Source organism: Zingiber officinale, chromosome 5A, assembly GCF_018446385.1.
Source record: "Zingiber officinale cultivar Zhangliang chromosome 5A, Zo_v1.1, whole genome shotgun sequence".
Taxonomy (NCBI): Eukaryota; Viridiplantae; Streptophyta; class Magnoliopsida; order Zingiberales; family Zingiberaceae; genus Zingiber; species Zingiber officinale.
The window spans coordinates 118173164-118179288 of NC_055994.1; the positions used below are offsets into that span (position 1 = coordinate 118173164).

Sequence of the window (6125 nt, forward strand, 5' to 3'; positions counted from 1 at the left end):
CCGCCATATGTCTAAACAATCAAGGAAAGATTTTAAACAAAAATTAAAATCTTTCTTTTATAAATCCCTTTTGTGGTTGGCTATAAAAGGAATGTTTTATAAATTAAAATCTCTCTCTTTTAAATCCTTTTATGGATATCTATAAAATATAAGATCTTTAAAAAAAACTCCTTTTATATCATGGTTACAAAAAATTAAATCTTCCTTTCACATTATAGATAACTACAAATAAGGAAAGATTTCTAATCTTTCTTTTAATCCTTTGTAGAAAATCTATAAAAGGAAAGATTTTAAAATTTAAAACTCTCTTTTAAAACCATGTGGTTAAAAACATAAAAGGAAAGATTTTATCAAAATTTTATTTTTAATAAAAACCCTCTTCCCTTTTCATACTTGGTCGGCCCCTTGCTTGGGCACCAAGCAAGGCTTGGCCGGCCATAGCCTTAGCTCCAAGCTTGGCTTGGCCGACCCCTTGCTTGGGCTCCAAGCGAGGATAGGGGCCGGCCCCTAGCATGGGCTAAGAGGCTAGGCTTTGGATGGATATAAGGCTATATATAAGAGGCTACAATAGAGACCGAGAGGAGGAATTAGTTATGGTCTCCCGATGAACTTGAGCTTTCCGTGTTCGCCCCGAACACCCAACTCAAGTTCATCAATAATAACTCATACCACTAAAGAGTTATTATTGAACTACCACACCAATCCCAAATTACATTTTGGGCTCCTTCTTATCATGAGTGTGTTAATCTCCCTGTGTTTAAGATATCGAATGTCCACTATGACTATTCCAATGGTTTGTTCCTATCCATCTTAGTCGTGAGCTACTGTTTATAATTTATAAGGAACTGATAACATGATCTTCTATGTGTGACACCACACACCATGTTATCTACAATATAAATTAATTGAACAACTACACTTAGCATATAAATGTAGACATTTGACCAATGTGATTCTTTATTTCAAAATAAATGTTTACAAAAAGCTAGGCTTTTAGTATACACTCTAACATCATCATCAACACAAACATCAAAAAATAAACCAACATCAATATCCTTAATATGAGAATCAATTACAAGAGGATCAATAACTTCACTTGCAATTTTAAGTTGATCTACCACATCACATTCATCATCTGAAAATTCAATTTCACTATAACATCCTATAAAATCTGGAGGTAGATCTGAAAACTTGTTCACCACTGCATTATCAATAAAATCCTCATTTGAAGAGTCTTCATCTTTATATACATCAAGAAATCTGCACTCAACCATATTTGGATCACAGAATTTGCCAAAATCTTTATCTTCATTGACCCTCACTAGTCTTCATGGAAAAGGAACTCTTAGTGAAGGTCTTGGGAAAGGTACTTCCTTTTTCCCATATTCCCTTTTAGCTTGCGGAGGAGGTCCAACTTGCTTATCTAGTGTTGATGTGATCAACTGTTGAGGGAAAGGTACTTGTGGCCTTTGGGAACTTCCTAGAGTAATGGAACTGAGTTCTTGTGGTCTTCTATTATTCTTCTCCTCAATTCTGTACAAGTCCTTTTTCTGAAGTTCTTCATGGTTCTTGCCACTTCTCAATTTAGTATCATTATCATTTACACTAGATCTTGTCTGTGTAGGAGGAAGGTCTTCTTTGAACCATTTTGAAACTATGCTATTAATCTTTTCCCCCAAATGTTTGAACTCCTCATTCTATGACTTGTGAATTTCAACATGTTTGGGTGGTTGAACTGCATTTTGTTTGACAGGCTCTCTTACATTAATGGCTTGCACTTCTTGAATTTTTGAATTCATGGAGGTTCAATGCCACTTGATCAATTAATGTATATGCTTCGTCTACACACTTGTCCATAAAAGAACCTCCAGCTGATGAATCTAGCAAACACTTATCTGAGAAAGAAATTCTCCTATAGAATATGTGCAGGGTCAGCCATTTTTCCAAACCATGTTGAGGGCACTGTCTTTGTAGACTCTTGAATCTGTCTCATGCTTAAAATAATGATTCTCTATATGCTTGTGTAAAATTTGTGATGCAATTCCTCATATAAATTGTTCTACTTGGAGGGAAAAAATGATCCAGAAATTGCTTCTCCAATTGTTCCCAACTTGTGATGCTTTGAGGATGGAGAGAATATAACCAAGTCATTGCTTTATCCTTGATACTGAAATGAAATTCCATCAATCGAACTGCATCCACTGAGACACCCTCACAGTTCACCATATCACAAAGCTCTAGAAATGTCTCAAGGTGCAGATAAGGACTTTCTGATGCTTCTCCTCCAAATTTGAGACCTTGTATCATGAAAATTAACTCTGGGTCTAGTTGAAAACTTTCTGCTTCAATGTGAGGCTGCACAATGGGGGATAAAAATCTTGCAGAAACGGGTGCAGAGAAATCTCTTAATGCCCTGCTTGACATGTTAGTGCTCATGGATATCTAAGAAAAAAATTTTTAGAAAAAATAAAAAAGAAGAATTAAAGACAAGAAATAAAATACTATATGAAAAATAAGAAAGAAAATGCAGAATTTAAATTGCAAGAAAGAAAATGTATAATGAAAACAAGAAAGAAAAGGCAAAAGGAAAAAAGAAAAATTCCTGGAGAAACTCATATGCTAATCAACAAATGTTAATCGAAAACAGTCCCCGACAATGGCGCCAAAAACTTGTTACGAACCGCAAGTGTACGGTTACGTCGTCAGTAATATAAAAGATTATCGTATCCACAAGGACTGTTGATCCGCAAGTGTATGGCGAATTATCTAGACAATCTAAAGTTGTTAACAAACTCTAAAAAGAAAGAGAAGAGAAAAGAAGAGAGAGTAAAGAGGGTGAGTGAGGATGGATGATAGGTGATAGATACTAGGATTGAGGTTTCGTTGCAATGCCAGTTAATGTCTTAAGCTTTGTTCATTTACCTAACTCCATGCTTACACTTGTGTAGGAATTCCAACTAGAGTCCAATACAATCCCGCGAAGATTGCACCGAAGAGTTTACCCAAGTTCTACTGCTATTAAGTAGAAGAGGTAACTTAGGAAATTTGATTATAGGGATTATCCTTCTGTCACAAGGGCCCACGGTCCTACGTTCTTGGATTACACAGTTCACTTCCTAACGGTAGATTAATGCAATTAAGTAGAAGAGGTAATTTAGGAAGTCCAATTACAAGAGTAAGTGTCCAAAGAGGGTAAGAAAGACTCCACCGGCGCCAAAGTTCAAGGAAGCCGGAGTCCCAAAACGCAAGGGCAAGGAGCACATCGTGTGCTTCCAATGCAAGCAAAGGGGACACTATAGGAGCCATTGTCCGAGGGGGAGGCAACCTCACAAGGGCAAGAGACCGGGCACAACGATAGGGGGAGCTAAGGCAAATCCTAAGGTAACCTCTAAGGTTCATTATTGCAATTCTAATAAAACTCATGCTAGTAGTTTTGTTGCAATTGTTAATAATGATAAGCATGTTAACTTTAGGAACCAATACATGTGCTTAGGAGCTAAACATGTTAGCCTAGGTAAGGATAACACTAGAAATACCAACCCTAGGATTAACGCTTCTAAAGTTAAGGAAAACCTAGGTAGAAATCCCAAGAAGACTAGACATATGCCTAGGAATATCTCAAGAGAAAATGACAAATTAAAACTTGAGGTATTAGAGAGGGAAAATCAAGTCTTGAGGTCAAGACTTGATAATTTGGAAAAGGCTCTTAAAAACATAGAGAAGTCATCTCTAGGGTTTAAGGGTCAAAAACCAATGTCCAAGGACAAGAAAGGTTTAGGTCACAAACCTAAGTCCCAATTGGTCAAGCCCACTTATCATAATGTTCCATTCGATTATGGAACAAAACCTAGGGCTAGGAAGACCATTACCAAGGTCACAAGGGGAGTCACCCCTATAGTTGACCTTGATGAGACCCAAATGACCAAGGCTTTAAAGCCTAAGAGGGTCATTAGGAGGGTTGCTAGGGAAGTTATCCCTAGTGAATATTTAGTGAACCCAATGAGCTCAAATAGGTATTGGGTTCCTAGGAGCATCTTCTCTACCCCATAAATGGGTTAGAGAGTGTCAACTCCAATAAGAAGGGTAGTTAACCCAACTTTGAGGAAATTGACACTCAAGGAGCATTTTCAAGGTTTTGAGAACTTTTGAAAATGAAATGGAATTATCATTTACTCCTTTGAAGAGCTAAATGTGCCTAATGGTGGAAATATCATTTTTAATCTTAAGTGGCACAATTTGAGGAAAACCTAGAGAAATACCATAATTGGGATTTTGGTTTTCTCTTAGGGATATATGGGCAATCTAGGGTTAGATTTTAAGTTAGCTAAGGCTAAGGATACTTAGATAGGGATTTAGGTATTTTATTTGTGCTAACTTGCCATGATTGGTTGCCATATGCCATGCCATGACATCATATTCATTTTATTATCATTTGATATGTCATGATAATGCTTAGGTTATCTATGTGTCATGTGTTAGTTTAGTTTCAAACTTTATGCCATGACATCATGACATTGGCACATGTTTTTACTTATGATATCATTATATGCCATGTCATCATCTCTTGCATTATAATCAATGAAATTGATTTAAGGACAAACATATAATTTGATATTGAGATCAAATTGATGTTTAGAAAATGCATGAGAACTTAGCCTAAGTTGACCTTAACCCATATCTCACATCAAATTGACTTGAATGTGGTTTGATACACCTTAGATGTGTGTGAGATATTAGGATCATGAGTTAGGATCAAGGTGCATAGTTTTTGTACCTAGATGAGCCTAATTCAAGAAAAGGAGGATCATAGGGAAAGCTTGTGTACAAGTCATGTACATTTAGCCCTAAGATTATGGTCCTAAATTCAAATGGTTTTAAAATCATTTTGAAATTGATTTGGAAAACCTTGATGAAGTCATCTTAGTGATTGCTTTCATCATTGAACATTGTGATACAAAGTTGAGTTAACTTTGAACTATTTCAAAGTTTTCGAATTTTGTATCAAGATTTGAAAATGGAAGTTATTTTCATAGAAAACTATTTTTCCTTGATAGTATATGTTATGAGGAGTGTATCCTCAAAGTTTCATAATTTTTGAAATTTTCTGGAATTGTTTATGGGTTTCTGAATTTCGGGTAAAAATTCAGGAATTCTGATAAGGGATCTTGGATCGGTCACTGGACCGATCCAGGAAGTGGATCGGTCACGGACCGATCAGGGAAGGTGGATCGGTCCGGAGACCGATCCAGCAAGAAGAGGCGTCAGAATTGCTGGGTCGCGAATGATGGCACCGATCGGTATCTGACCGATCGGTGACCGATCGGCGTGCCAAAAGCTGAATTTCAACTGTATATCTGAAATTCCGGCTGTGAAAGTTTGTGGTTTAGGTTTCTAAGGGTTTGAAACTCTCCAAGACATTGTTGGTGCAATGGTCAAGGGGGAGTTGACCTTTAGGGGGAGTTTTACCTAATTGTCAAGGGGAGTTGACTTTTAGGAGGAGTTTTTACTCCTTAAGACTTTTGAGGATTAGTGATATGGGGTTATCACTAAGTTGATTGTTGAGTTTAGTATCAAGGGGGAAATTAAGAGTTTCAATGAAAGGTATGGGACTTTCATTAGGAAGAAACTCTTGACCTTGATACTCTCCTAATTCTTTTTGATGTGTGTCAAAAAGGGGGAGAATTATTGGAGAACCCAAGTTAGGTTATCGGGTTAACCTAAGCTAGGGAAGAATGTCAAGGAATGTTCAAGGTAGAACATTGGAATTCTTTTGATGTGTGTCAAAAAGGGGAGAATTATTGGAGAACCTAAGTTAGGTTATCGGGTTAACCTAACTTGATTATGAGTTTTGTCAAACATCAAAAAGGGGGAGATTGTTGGTGCAACCTTAGGTCAAGGTTGACCTGGTTGACCCGACTCGAGTTGACGTGACTCGAGTTGTATTTTGATGTTTGACTTGGGAAAATTATCGGTGCAACCTTAGGTCAAGGTTGACCTAGTTGTGTTGCATGTTGATGTTTGACACTCGTGAGAGAGTTCTATTCTTGATGTGGGACAAGAATAGATGTTTGGGAGATTATTGGTGCAACCGTAGGTCAAGGTTGACCTGGTTGACCTGATTCGGG

The 6125-nt window shown here is 37.2% G+C and overlaps 1 non-coding gene across 1 annotated transcript; it reads left to right on the forward strand.

Moving 5' to 3' along the window:
* Nucleotides 1-1945: 1945 nt before the first annotated feature.
* LOC121983513 lies at nt 1946-2051 on the forward strand. Its single transcript, XR_006112561.1, has one exon. It is a non-coding gene; the product is annotated as a small nucleolar RNA R71 (small nucleolar RNA).
* Nucleotides 2052-6125: the final 4074 nt, after the last annotated feature.